A 15,786-nucleotide genomic window follows, 5' to 3' on the forward strand; every position below is an offset into this window, starting at 1 on the left:
ATGACTGTTTATAAAAATAGGGAAATACTTCCCAAGCACCCGAAAATTCAAGTAGTTTCTAAATTGAGTGAGTTATTTTTTGGTTACCATTGTTTAAACAGATAGCCCATATTTTCCTAGGCTCACAATTTCTTTTGACATGTTATAGCATCCAATGTCCTTTCTTCACCTCAGAACAATATGGATGTAGACCTAAAAATATCTAATTCCACCACGTATCAGGATGCTGGGGACTCAGCAAAGTCCAGATGATCAATGGATATAAAATTCTAGGGCTTTATTTAAAAAAATACATCAGTTGATTTTAGTACTGTCAAGCATTTTTAAAAGTCATTGATGAAAGAACAGCACAATCACCACGCACTCTTCTCTGTTTGTGAAAGCTGATCGACTTTGTTTCTTTGCAATTTCTCCATTTTCTCCCCTCACCAGGTCATATTCACTGACGGTTTTGTCATGAGCCTAAGAGGAGAGTAGGAAGTCTGTTGGATTTGATCCTTCAGTTCTCTTTGACCTCCACCCTTTTCCTTTCCTCGGACACTTGGGTCATCTTGTCTTCCCCTTTTCATCTTCAACCTCATTATTTTTAGTTGTTTCTCCCTGGGCTAGCATCTTCTATTGTACGCATCTGAGCCGTCTTCAGATCCCTTCTTCACTTGTCTCTCAGACACCACCAGCTCTTTCCTTCTACCATCCGTCCTTCGGTTTTCAGTCTTTAAAAAAAACAATTATGCATTTTTTGAGAGTCAGAGAGGCAAAGGAGAGAGATCTACCTTCCATCTCTGATTGGTTCTAACAGCTAGTGCTAGACCTGGCTGGAGCCAGGAGCCAGGAGTTTCATCACAGCCTCTCACAGGGCCTTAAGTGTTCAAGTCATTCTCTGCTGCCTTGCTAGGCACACTGGTAGGAAGCTGGGTTGGAAACAGACCAAGCTGTTTGGCCCAGGGTGCCATGTCAGCCCTCCATTCTTAGTCTGCTGTCTGCTTTGCTAAACCATTGAAGTCTACAAATAGAAGGAACCCCCAAACCAAGTCCTTTCAATATGTTAAAAATGCGACATTATCATTGACTGACATTGGCTTAGGGAAATGAGACATCTATATTCAGCTCTTCCTTCTTTGCTATACAGCTTATGTGGCAGGACTAAAAATAAATAAATGTGTGTGCCATCAATATTTGATGACACTTCTATTACCTCTCTACCTTGGGCATGGGTAACTTGGTAATCTTGCCATTATCTATTGTCTTAATTGAGAATTGTTTTATGCTACACATTGGAGAAGTACTGTAATAAGTTACCCTTCATTGTGCCCCTCGTGCTTATCAGATTTTTAGATAAGAACAACTTTGTAAGTAGGAATTAACTTTTCCAATTTTTTTCAAAAAAAAATATGTTCCTGTTCACACAGCTTGCAACCAAAGAGCTGGGATTCAAACTACGTGACTCAAGACTCTCCACAAGACCCGATGCTGGGTAGTACAAGCTAGAAGCAAAGGCATTCTAAAATGAGCCTTGAATTTTAATAAAAGTAATTATGTAGTCACTTTTACTTTTTAATTTCTTCTTTCAATAATTAAAACGAAAAGTTCTATGAGGTTTTAGAGTTTTGTAAAAGGCACATTTTTCATTTCCATTTACAAAATGATTTTCCCTCCCTTTCAAAGTCTTTTACTTGGAAGCAAAGATAAGCATCATTTTGTGAAAAAATATGAAAATGCATTCAGAAAAGCAAAGGCTAGCCCTTTGCTAGTCACTCCCAAGACCTGGAGACTGGAAGTTTTACATGATTCAGGAGGTGCGAAAGATGTGTCTCCCTGACAGCTCATTAATTATTGACATTTTCCCTTCTTCTCCCCATGGAATTCTGGGCCAGGAAGAAACCTTGTTATGTAGTTCCCCTATGAAAATAGGCAGTGACCTGGGACCCAAATGAAATTAGGGCAAGCCTAATGAGAATCAGGAGGTTCGCGTAATGAGAGGCAGGCAGTGGACCTAACCAGAAACTTGGCAGACTCACTCTTCTTTTATTAACCTTTCTCTGTTTTTTTTTTTTTTAGGATCATGTTTCAAGATATGTTTTTACTGATATTTCAAGCATGATTCTTTTATGCTTTCTCTGATATATGTAGGTTTCAGATTTAGTTATATGTTAGCACGAAGTGGTAAAGTTATGCCTAGTTGGGCTAGGGTAGATGGAGTCATGTTTGGTGACACAGAGAAGTTGGTTGTTTCTAGGCTATTCTGAAAGTGCCCCAATTTTTTTTTTTTTTTGCATCTTGGAAGCTGGTTATGTTCTGTGGGAATACCAATTGCTTCAGATCTTTCTAACAAGGAAGACGAGAAGGGATGGTAAGTGGTGAGTCACATGAATTGACAGTGCATTGCCAAGATGAAATCAAGGACCATTTCCAAAATCAGTGAGAAAGATAATTGGGATCAATTAAATGCCCGCATGGACATAGGAGACAGAAGTCTGGTGTGCCCATACTGGGCCATGGCCATTTAGTTACAAGACTGAAAAACTGCTGATTTGACCATAGACGCCATGAATGCAAAGATGATATTTCATTCTTAATTTCATTCCTCCAGCATCTAGCTTAGTCTTGGCACAAAGTAGATAGTCAAACAGTATTTAGAAATAGTATAAATTAAATTAGGATATAAGTAATGGTTTTAAAATATTTTTGAGTCTAATTAAGGACTAAATTTGTCTGGCAATGAGTTCTTAAATGGTACAACTATATCCATAATATCTCAAAAAGCAATGATGCATTCTAGATGAAGATGCACCCATAAGAGATTTAAACCTTGTTTGATTTTGCGAGGATTTGCAGTTTAAATTTATATTGCTTGTGAGATCCAAGAGGCACAAAATGAAAAATCATTTTAAAACATGGTGTAAGGTTGGAAATACTCTTGGAGTCACTGGCAAGAAAAAAAAAATAAGGACAAAGCGTTTTGGGAAGGTCACACTCAGTTCACAAACTGTTACTTTTTCTAAAACTTTATCAACATCGCATCACAGTCTAATTAAAAACACCTGAGAAACAGAGCCACCACTAGAGAAGCAAAAGTAACAAACAGAATGAGGACCCAAGATTTTCATACAGAGGGGTGATTGAATGAGTATTTAAAAATGTTGATATTTACAATAATATGAAACAAAAATATGGGAAAAGAGCAAATATTTTTAAATTAGGAGTTAACAGACTAAAGAGTTTTAAATCATTGTAAGAGGGTATGAAGAGTAACTCCCTTATGTAAAGTTTGACTGTTGTAATGGAATGCATAACCTCCCTTCCAACAGAGAAATTAAACAACACACACACACACACACACACGTCAATCAGAGCACAAGAATGGAAGAGATGAGAACACCAACAACAAACTACAAGGCAGGGGGCAGGCAGGGTGGTTTGAAGATAAATTCAAGTACATTCCTAGTAAACATAATTGTAAATGGGTTACACTCATGAGAAAGAGGGGATGCACTAAGGACTATTAGATTTGACTTTGAAATTTTTCATTGAAGAATAATACAAAGCAAACTGAATACAAATAGCAAATAACACAGTTGTGTAACCATCCAGGTCATGAAACGCAACATAGCCAGCCCTCAGAAGCCTCCCTCACACCCCTTGCTAACAAGCTCTATTCTCCCCCCACAAAAATTACTTATCTTGCCCCTAGCAGGATGAATTTATTTTTATCTTTAGTTTGGATTTCATTAAAGGTCTAAATATGAAAGGCAAAAAATCATAAAATTTTCAAAAGATAGTTTTCATCATTTCAGGGATTGGAAACATCTCTGAGACACAAAAACGTGTAAAGAAAAAGCTTGACCAATTTGAATACTAGAATAAAGATCTTCTGTTCAACAGAGACATCATAAAGGCAGTAGAAGCCTAGTGTCAACTACAGGAAGATATTTGTAATTTGACATGTAACTATCAAGGGATCAGCATCCAGAATACATAAACAATCCATTCAGCTCTGTAAAAGATAAACACTACCAATTAATTTTAAAAATGGGTAAAAGAGGGGGACAGCACTGTGGTATCAAAAGCTGAACCTCTGCCTGTGGCATCCCATATGGACATCAGTTCTAGTTTCAAATGCTCCACTTCCAATCCAGCTCCCTGTTTATGGCCTACAAGGATAATAGGGGATGGTCCAAGTCACTGAGCCCCTGCATCCATGTGGGTGGCCCAAAAGAAGCTTTTAGCATGACCTACACCCTGTTCTGGCTCCCATGTGTGTTAGTGTATGCTACTACTTAACCTGACCCTGCCCAGTCCACCTGCTAGCCAGCCCATGCAGCTGCCAACAAGAGGGGTAGCCAGCAGCAGAAGTTAAGGCTTAATAAGGGAGATTAAGTTCCCCCATCAGGCTTGCTCCCAGACCTGGAGCTAACATGGGTGCTAGTTTCCTGTCCACCATGGTCCACCCCCAAGTCTTGGCCTCATAAGAGTGCTGGTGGATGCAGCATCCCAGCCCAACACGCCACACCCAATCCTTGGATGTGCCAGTTGTTGGTATAACCTGGACCAACCCAGCCTGCTCACAATTCCAGTTCCCGTGAATGTTGATGAGTTCCATGGCAATGCCTACCTCTGTTCATCACCACCTCCAGCTCTTGCACAAACTAGCGGGTATTGCAATTCCACAGGATGAGCCCAAAAATCCCCTATATAAATTGCCCCTAGGCCCACTTTTCTTGCATCTTGGTTAGTGACATGGGCCAGCCTAACATGGCCAACTCTTGGACTGACAGGTACTGCAGCCTAGTCCTGCCAGGCAGGCCTCCCGACCCTAGCTTGTGTGTGCTAGTGGGCTGTGATTGGTGCCACCCAGCCCAGGTCTTGCACATGGGCAGGTGCCTTGGTCTGACCCAGACAGGTCCTCAGATTTCTTCCTTCCCTACCACCTGATCTCAGTACCCTTGTTTACATGTGACTACAGTGTCCTGGCCTAAGGAAGCCCTCCAGAAGTCATTCTTCACCTGTAAAGTACTTCCTCAGTGGCCTCCTCTCCCAAACATTTCCAAACTCACTGCCCTGGGCAATCCACAGTCCCCAAGAGATTGCAACACAACCCTGGGCCTGGTTTGCCAGTGGAGCAGTGTGCTAGCTTCAGACCTCTTCGTTGTTTTCTTTCTGTTTTCTGGGGGGTTTTAAAAAGATATTAAATTTTTTATTGGAAAGTCAGATATACAGAGAGAAGGAGAAACAGAAAAAGATCTTCCATCAGCTGGTATAGCCAAACCTGAGCTGATCTGAAAAAGATCTTCCATCCGCTGGTATAGCCAAACCTGAGCCGATCTGAAACCAGGATCCAGGAGCTTCTTCTAGGTCTCTCACATGGGTGCAGGGTCCTAAGATTTGGGCCGTCCTCTACTGCTTTCCCAGACCACAAGCAGGAAGCTGGAAAGGAAGTGGAGCAGCTGGGATATGAACTGGCGCCCACATCAGATTTCAGAGCATGCAAGGTGAGGGCTTTTAATCACTAGGCTACCACGCTGGTCCCAACCTCTTGGTTTCTATCTACAATTACTTCTTAGATGATTTCATTCACACTCCATTTAGTCACTAATGATTTCCAATTTTGCCAGCTTGAATGTCAGCCCTAATAGCATAGCCTAAGATATCCATCTGCCTTTGAGACTTTTCCATGTGAATATCTGTTATAAATATCCAACTGGACATATCCAATATGATTTCTGTGCTGCTTATCTACTCCCATCAATCCCATTCTGCCATTTATTAAGGCCAAATATTTGAGTATTGTCATTGACTCTTTCATTTTTCTTATACCCAGTTTTAGGCAAATCCTCTCACCTCCACTTTAAAATGTATATAGGAAATGACTTCTCCTCTCACTGTCTCATTGCTATTGCCTGCTGGTCCAGGCCTCTGATGTCTCCCAACTGGACTGCTGTTAACTGGCCTTTCTGCTGCAGCCCACGCTGCCTGCTGGCTGTTCTTAGCACTATTGCTGGAGTGATGCTTAACGCACCATCCAAGCATGTCACTCAGTTCCTCAAAGCCTTCGCATCTTTCCTCTTCCGCTATAAGCCAGAATCCCCATGAATCCTTTAACCTCCTGCATCATCTTGTCCCTGGTTCTCATTTGGATTTCCATTTGTTCTGCTTCTCTGCCCGAACCTTTGCTGTCCCTGAGGTCACTGTGATGCTCCTCCCTCTATTTGTAATGTATGTCTTCTCGGTGGCTGCCTGGCTTGCTTACTCACTTTTCCTTCAGGTCTTTATATAAAATCTTCCTATCAGAGCCATTTGCATTGGAACACACGGGCTAAAACATCAGCATCCATTTTAACATTTTATATATCACTTCCTTATTTTTTTTTTCACCTTAGCTAGAATCGCCAATAGGTTGCACACAGTGAACACCCAGTTGTTCATGGAAAAGCAATTACAGCATAAAGTATGTGTTTATTTATTTAGTTCTTTATTTACTTACTTATTTATTTATTTATTGGATAGGAAGAGGGAGGAAGACAGAGAAAAAAAGACAAAGCCAGGAGCCCACAGCTCAATATGGCCTTCCAGGAGAGTGACAAGAGTCCAGGTATTTGGGCTGTCTTGCACTGCTTTCCCAGGCACACTGGAAGGGAGCTGGACTGGAAGCAGAGCTCCAGCATGCAATCCCAGCATTGCAGGGAACAGCTTAGCCTAAACTTTGGCTCAGAAAGCTCAGTTTATTTGAATGGGAAACAATTTTGAAATCCAGGCATAGTTTTTCATAGCGTATATTTTCTGTGAATTTTTGGAAGATCCTTTATGCTAAAGTTATTGATTTGCGATGATTTATTTATCCTGTGGAATTTATAATCAAAACACAGCTAATGTCAGTTTGGTTCATTTGGTTGTCTTAGACACCTAGATAGATAGTAGGCCCTCCCTAGCTTTTAGTTGGATTAATATAAAAGAGAATGAAGAAATGTCAAGTTTGGGAAATATTTGGAGCAACAGGAATTTTTACACACTGCTAGTAAGAGTATAAATTTAAACAGCTTTGGGAAACAACTTGACATTATCTAATAAACTATACTGGTATTATCTCCTGTCCCAGCAATTTCTCTCTTGGTAGGTACCCTCTAGTTAAGTGCCTGACATAAGCCTTGGGAGTCATGAACTATACCCAGTAAAGATGTGAACTATAATCAGTAAAGTTTCACTAATTATATTCACAAATAATAGCAATGAATTCACTTACCTACCAAAATGTTTATCTAATTATCATGCCATAGAACAAAGAAGATGAGCCTATTGTGACAACAGTAAAACATGAATGAATTTCAAGGGCAAAATATTAAGCAATATATGCAGCATGATTTCACTTAATAAATTAGAAAAATGCAACATCAAAAATACATTATGCAAGGATACTAAGGCAGAGTATAGTGGAAAGCAAAGAAATGAAGGGCATGACCTTCAGAGCTGTGATTGCCAGTTGTGCAGCGCAAGGGCTGTGTCCTGAGGGTGCAGGCGATTGTTGTACCACTTCATTGTATATTTTACAGTCATAAGCATTCCATTTGTCCTCCCCAATATATGACAAGTAACTTTAGACAAAATCTGAGGAGAATTAAAGAAAATGATTAAAGAAATGGATAGGCTATTCATTAAATAGCTATTGCATTGGTCAATTAACAGGCTGGCAAACCCACAATTACAGAGTACAAATTAAAATGATAATAGCATAACATTTCAGAGATTGGCAAAATACTTAGGGGTTGAGCAGGTCAGGTGTTCGTAAGATATTAAGGAAACAAATTTTCCATTATACTGACCATAAAAAAAGATAATGATTTACTTATTTATAGGGCATTTTTATAGTATATTAAAACTTATCATAGGCTAACCCATGGCCAGAAAATTTAGTCTTAATTATATTTTCAAAGTATTGTTATTTTTAATCTATAGAAACTTTAATATTTTTAGTGAGTATATATCTCTAGATGAAAAATATTTAATGCTGAGTAGAAGACAGGGGTATTAGAGGGATAGCCAAATGGACTAAACACCAGTAATGCTCTAATTTTTAAAAGCATGTGTGTGTCTGTGCATTTTATCTCTAGTTTAATTATAATTAATTTTATAAGAAATAAAAATTGTGTCATGAAGTTTGCTCAATTCAGCTAATAGAATGTAGCACTTAGTTGAAATTAAAGCATTTATGTCCTTTAACATTTATATTCAGAACTACAAGAGACTTTAGTTTAATGAGTTAAGGTGCCAGTGTGAGAGGTTGGAAAAAGAGCATGCAAAAGAAATATAAAGTGCGACATTAAGCAAGAACAATGAAGATAAAAAGCAATATAAAGGAAATAGATAACAAAGCAGCACTAGAGAGGGGCAGCAAAGTCAAAGCTGTTTCTCTGATGAGACCAATAAAATGACAGTTTTTACAGCTCATAAAGAGAGTGAAATAAATAAATCTATGAAAGAAAAGGACATGACTAGAGGTACTACAGATATTTTATAGTAAGAACCAATAAATCTGAAAACTTAGAAGAAATAAGCAGTTTCCTAGAATCATATAACTTATAGAGTTATCGGAGGAGGAAGATAAACTAAACAGAGGAGTTGTCAACAAAGAACTAGCATGAGCAGCTGGAGGTCCAGAGTCCAAGACAGTCTCAGACTGCTGTGTACATGAAGTCTGATAGTCAAGGAATTAACCAATCACTTTAGTATGCACCCTTCAAGAGAAAGAATGAAAGGGAAATGTGCCCCCAAATTATTCAGTAAAGTTCATATGATACTCCTGAAATCAAAACCAATAAAGGTCAACTACAAAAAAAAAGGGGGGGGGTGGAGAGAGGAGTATTTGCCAATCTTACAAACATAAATGCAAAGGTTAAGAACGGAATATTAGTAAGTCAAATTCTGCAATGCAAGAAGTCCACTATGACGAAACTGGGTTTCTCCAAGGAATGCAGAAAGATTCTAGTATTAAAAAACAATCACTTCAATTAATCACATTAGCAAATCAAGAGAAAATAATGTCTATAGAAGTAGATGTGGAGGGCCCAGAGCGATGGCTCAGTAGCTAAATCCTCACCTCTACATTCTGGAATCCCATAAGGCACTGGTTCATGTCCTGGATGCACCACCTCCCATCCACCACCCTGATTGTGGCCTGGGAAAGCAGTACAGAATGGCCTAAAGTCTTGGGACCCTACACCCATATGGGAGACCTGGAAGAAGCTCATAGCTACTGGCTTCAGATTGGCTCAGCTCCAGCCAGGGAGTAAACCAGTGGATAGATCTTTCTGTCTTTCCTTCTCTCTGCAAATCTGCTTTTCCAATAAAAATTAAAGTAACTCTTTTAAAAAGAGAGATGTAGATGTGGAAAATGCATTTAATAGAAAGGCCTCAACACCAATTGATTCTTAAAATGTTGTATGAGGTGCAAACAGGAAGAACCTCCTCTTAGCTGATGAAGAGCATCCAGTGGAAATCCAAAGTCATAAAGTCATGTTGGTGAACTTTCAGAAGTTTAATCCATTTAAATAGTAAGTTATTCTTTTTTGGTATATGGTTTGTTGTTTTCCATTCTTTTTATTTTAAGCAGCGAACATCCTGTAGGTAAATCTATGAGTTCTTGTCACACCGTTTTGTTAGGATGAATTCCAAGAAGTATAATTGTTCAGCTCAAGATTTTGCATCCTATACTTTTATCACACATCCCAAATTTTCTATTCAGGAACATTGCATAAACCTTCAGTACTTCCAAGTAGCTCCTGAACATCCTTTTTTAAATCATTCTATCCACCCAACCCATACATATTGAACATTATGATATGCTAACCTCTCTGCTAGCAGTTGTACCCTGACAAAGATAATAAATGGGCCTTGTGCCCTGTAGAACCAATAAACTAGTTTTGAGGTTATCTGTATATAGATTCTGTAGAAATCTGCATGCTTGTGACTTCACTCATTTTTCTGAATATTCAGATTGATTTGCCAGAAAGGATATTGGGGTATTCGGTATCTGAAGTATAAATGGAGCCAATTAACCAGACCTCATTAAGCAAAGGAGCTGTTTTCCTAGCCAACATTAAACAAATTGTGAGAAAGCACACGTGTAATAAGATAGGAAAGAAAGAACAAAGTATCTGAAAATATATCAGTCCCAGTACAAATGGAGCACATGATTGTCTTCCATGCCCTTTGTGCCATGTCAGAGAATACCAAGGGGCACAGGCTGCTGACGACACCATGCCCAGCTGTGTTTTAAGCAGGCCCTGCCAGGGTAACAATACCTTAATATATACTAGTATTCTCAGATTATTCTAATTCAGCTAAGGTTTGAGTTTAGTACTTCTGATGTGTGCTACGAATAGACTAAAACTTGACCCTGGTTAGTTACCCCCTAAGAGGGACAACTTCAATGCCAGCTACCATTCCCAACAGCAACTCTTCAGAAAAGAATCAGAAACTCAGAGATGAGCAGATTGCGGGCTAGCCCCAGCTTCTGCATCATTCCTTCCAAATCGGTCCTGGAAAGACCACCTGACTGGGAAAAACATAGACATAAGCAGAGAACAAAAACCTGAACAGCAAGAGAGGCCAACGCCGCCTTGAAGCACGGAGGATAACTGCAGTCCAGTATTAGCAGCCAGAGCAGAAACACTTCTGCCTGCACTTCCTTCCTGATGCTTAGGGTCCTTCCTCATGTCATATACCAAGGTGCCAGCAGGGTAAAGATATTGAGAAAGGGGTTAGGAAAACTACTTACCTTCCTGTTGGTCACTGTCTTCTCCATCTGCTGCACCTCCAAAGCCCCAGGATGGAGAAAGGACAACCCACAGAGATGGTCTCTTGCCACGGTTGTTTCATTCTGTAAAGTTGGAGGTGAACTCCTGACAGAGGAGTTTGCTCAAAGGAATGAAATTGGATGGTTATAAATTTGGTGGTGATAAGGATGTTCTCCACCCTGGAACTGATCCCTTCCCATTTCCTTAAAACCACTAAAGAACCGCACAATTGTGGGGGATCTCTTGTAGACATTACAGGACAAGACTGACCCAAGGAAAACACGACCTCATGAGCCAAAATAGTAAGATGCCCAATACAGCCTCCATTAAAAAACCAAACACTGAACACAGATCCCATGAAGTGAAATCATCACTGGAACTGACAGAAAATTTAAAATTGGAGTAATTGATATTCTTAAACAGAGAAGAATATTGGAATCTAGAGCAGATCTAATAAAATGTGAAAAGAACCAGATGGAAATATTACATTTTTTAAAATGTGAGGAGCAGACTTTTGGCTTAGCTGTGAAGACACCCACTTCCTCCATTGCAGTACCTGAGTTTGATTTTCGGCTCTGGCTTCAGCTCCTGGCCCCAGATATTCCACCAGCATAGACTCTGGGAGGCAGTATTAATGACACAAGTAATTGGGCTCCCATCGCCTACGTAAGAGACCAGGATTGTATTCCAAACCCCCAACCTCACACCGAAGCCCAAGCCAAACAGCTACAGGCTTTTGGAAAGCAAACAAATGCATGGAAACACTATCTCTCTAACCCAAATAAATTTCCAAAAATGTTTGCCTAATTTTGAATCAGAGAAAGATAAGCCTCTTAGAGCCTATCAGGTACTCTGAATTTGTCAACTAATGCAAAACAAACAAGCAAAAAAATCATGAAAAAGAAACTAAATTTCTCAGAATTTAATTTTCACTGATATGTATTTTTACTTGCCATCCTCTAGATTGAAAAGCATTGATTTAATTTTTTTTTAATGCTTACTTTTTGAGTACTGGAGTTCCAGGTTATCTTTCTTACAAAAGCATACCCAAAATGTATGGATCAGAACTTAAAATTTCTACTACTGTTTCTTTAATTCTGAGCCAAAAGTTAAAGACATCCAGCAAAGCAATATAAATTAAGAATCCTTCTATATTTAAATGTATTTTTGCCAAACGTTACAGTTGGCCGACTCACAAGTAATTTAGTTGCGTTTTCCAAATAGCTCAATTTTATCCAGTCTTTCTACATATTGACTTGTTTCTTTGAAAAATATCTACCCCCTTGCATACACATACTTAATAAGTCTCCATGGTGGAAATACACAAATACAAATACTGCATTAACATAGACTTGAACAGGGTTTGGAACGAGTGTAGTTGGCTGTACTTAGATTAGAAGTATTACTTGTGCGCTCTGCTGAACAGCATAGCAGCCCCCATCATGTAACGTATAGAAGGTGCTTGTATGTCTGTCCAACATGGGGGTGGGGCTTTTGTCCACAGAACAAAAATTTACAGTATTTAGTTCTTCTTTCTAGCTCACATCTTTCTAGTGCATTGCAATGAGACAGTCTCCCTCTATATGTAGTTGATGCTTTTTGCATATAGAGTAGTCTTTGAAAGTCATAAAAACAACACATAACCCAAGAACCTTGAGAGATATCTAGGGCTAACTTTGAAGTCTCAAGGACTTCTAAAAGTTCATGAAAAATGGAATGAAAAGATAAACTTACTTTGATGCTAAAAAAAAAAACCACACAGGCAGTATTATAACAAAAAAATTGTTATTTTTAAATGTAGTTTTATATCTATAAAACCAATGATTAAGAATGAAATACGACTGTAGTTTTAATGATATGTGGTTAACTTATAATTCACTGTAATATGTGACCGGAGTCATCTGTTCGTTTTGTAATTACTGTTAACCCTTGCCCACATTCCTGCTGGGCTAGGCTCTTTTTACTTGCTGACTATTTAGTGAGGCAATAATCCTTTGACACTAATGTAAATTAAAAATATGCTATGTCAAAAATCAAAGATAGAGGCAGAGGGAGAAAGGGGAATATCATTGCAGTCTTTTGTATCTCTGGCCCTCACTGAATACACCCTCTCAATATTTCTGCCACATTCGCTTGAGAACTGATAAGAACTGTGTTGTATTAGCTGTCATGTATTTGGGAAACACCCTGAGAAACTAATGTATTAATACATCGCTTGGAAAAACTAAAATGAACAATTTGCTGCCACAAATAGAAACCCAGGCATAGCTTTTTCAAAACACACATCTTCTATGAACTTTCCGAAGAATGCTTATACCTAAACAGTTTGGAACAAAAGTGAAGTTGGTAAGGCAAAGATGGAGCTCTCATTCAGAATTGATTTATGCACGCGTGGCTTTTTTGTGAAAATATAACCACTTTCCTTGGAAACCAAAAGAAATACATTCTCATATTGTAATAACTCATAATTTTTGACATTTTGCCTATACTGTCAAGGGTGTACATCAGTTTAGATACCAGCAAGTTGTATAGAGAGGAGCTTTATAAATCTTCCTGCAAAAAAAAAAAAAAAAAAAGAAAGAAAGAAACAACTCCATGCAGTTACTAAGTGTAAAGAAAGAATTTTCTGGAGTTCAACATCAGCATCGACAATCTACATTTGCTATATTTTAGCTGTTCATTAGAAAGGAACAAGTCAAGCAAACTTAATTTTCATCATCTATTGATTTATCGATACCTGTGCTTTCAGAAAAATCACTGGATAGCCATTCTCCAGCTGAATGGCATTATTCAAATGTCATATTTTTATCTTTTATTTTCAGTGATCTCTCAGATTATAAAGTCCATTTCACACTCTCCAGTTTCTCATCGCTTTCAACAGAATCAATGTTCTCCTCACAGCATTAAGCCAGCTATTGAATGTCTTTCCTGTCTGTCCAGGCAGGATTCAAACCTGGAATCTGAAACCTGCAGCCTAATGGACATTGTGTTTAACCTTTTCATGTGGCTTTTGATTTATTTTTGTCAGCAAAGCTAGTTCACTTTATAACCACTGAAAGAACAAAATTTTAAGAGTTTAAATATCACTATCTACATTTAGTATTGGGAGTTATATAAATTTGTGAGACTTAATATCATATTGAGATACACAAGAAAATCAACTGTGCCTCCTTAACTTTAATACAATGAAATATCTGCCTCCATAAATTTCCCCAAAGATCACCCCGAAGCAAAAGGAAAATTTGATCAGATAATTTGGCCTAGTTAAACAGCAAGTGAGTTTAATCAGCTATCATATTTGCCTTTCTCATATCATATATCTTGAATAAGACAGATGCACTAAACAAACTACCACATTAGGATGTTAGGAATAAGAACATGAAACAAAGAAATTCTTGAAAGTCTTCAGCTTGGTTAAACAACTCAGTGCTATTTCATAGAAGTGTTTCAACATCTGACCCTACAATACCGGACTCAAAGCTTGGTTGAAGGAATACTTGTTTGATACTCTTCTTTCCCACTTGTCCTGATGATCAAGTGCTTTTCATTGTGAAGCAGCTGATTATAAACCAACACTAAACAATATTCTCAATTTTAAGTATTTTAGTTTACAACACCTTCTTCAAGGAAATGAGATAGCATGCACAAATCAAACATAGCCGGTTATATATGAGGCTCAATATTCTGTTTGTTTCTAGTGTTAAGTCTTGATGCAGAAAAAAAAACAAAACTTGGTTCCGATAGAGAATAGAGTGGTATACCTTCAACCACATCTTGATTGATTGTCATTCGGAGACTGAAAAAACTGAGCCTATTGCTTTCAAATCAGAGCCCTAAAAATGACATCGTTACTAGTCTTAATTTGTACATATTTGTACTCCCTACAATGTGTGTGTTGAAGCGCTGGTCCTCAGCATGATGGTGTTTGGAGATGGGACTTTTGGAGCCCTGGTAATGGGACAGTGTTCTGAGAAGACGAAATAGAGAACCTGCTTCCTCTTGCTCTTCTCCACCATGTGAGGACAAAACGGGAAGAAAGCTGGCAACCAGCCAGGGGCTATGCCCTGATCAGATACTCAGCTCTACTGGGGGATGAGGACGCTACATACATACATACATACGTCTTCCTCCCCACAAATTACTTGTAAGTTTGAAATTGCTCTTTAAAAAAACTCTTTCCGGGCTGTTGTTAAATGGGTGCTCTGAGTCCTGGCTGATCTCCCTCCAATCTAGCTAGCTCCCTGCTAATGTGCCTGGGAAAGTGGTGAAAGATGGCCCAAGTCTGTAGGATTTTGATCTCATGTAGGAGATGCAGATGACGCCCTTGGTATGGCTTCAGCTTGGTCCAGCCCAGGCTGTGTGGCCATTTGGAGAGTGGACCAACCAGTGAAAGATCTCTTTCTCCCTCTCTTTCTCTCTCCTCTCCCTTTTTCTCCATAGCTCTCTATTTCTATAACTACCTTTCAAACATATAAAGTAAACCTTTATTTTTTAAACATACACAAATGGTTAAGAAAGAATAAGAGTAGCTAAATGAAAAAAAAAGTTAAAAAGAAATTGTAAATTTAAAAAAAAATAACAATTTATGAAGTTTCACAGCAGTGCCTAACACTGATATTGGTGTTTGTTGACTTATTCATTAAGGGAATTTTTGAAACTGAGCTTCAATTTCTGCACAGAAAGTATGCTATTTTAAGTAGGCAACTCTCTTTTACATTAATGGACAAAATCATTGAGAATCTAACTTTTTTAAAAAAAATAATACTCAGATTTACTGAGAAGATCCCCTGGAAAATCCTTACTGCCATCATTCACTGTCCCTGGCCTCTGCATAGCTTGTAGACTCCAGGCCCGTACACTCACCTTCAAAACCCAGTGACACTTTCGTTTTCGTGACCAGCGAGACTGCCGAATGAAAAGTGGCAGTTTCTGCTGAAAATGTAGAATTGCCCCAACTGCCACTCTTCTGATCAAAATCCCCTCAGTGAATGGCATTAAG

General features: G+C 38.7%; 1 protein-coding gene across 1 annotated transcript in view; it reads left to right on the forward strand.

Annotated features, from left to right (window-relative positions):
- The window catches only part of LOC121167675 (sodium/hydrogen exchanger 9-like), a 557,393-nt gene that overhangs the window by 303,222 nt on the left and 238,385 nt on the right, over window positions 1–15,786 (forward strand). The gene's annotated exons all lie outside the window — the stretch shown is intronic.

This window comes from Ochotona curzoniae, unplaced genomic scaffold (assembly GCF_017591425.1).
Source record: "Ochotona curzoniae isolate NIBS_2020 unplaced genomic scaffold, NIBS_Ocur_1.0 patch422, whole genome shotgun sequence".
NCBI classification, from domain to species: Eukaryota; Metazoa; Chordata; class Mammalia; order Lagomorpha; family Ochotonidae; genus Ochotona; species Ochotona curzoniae.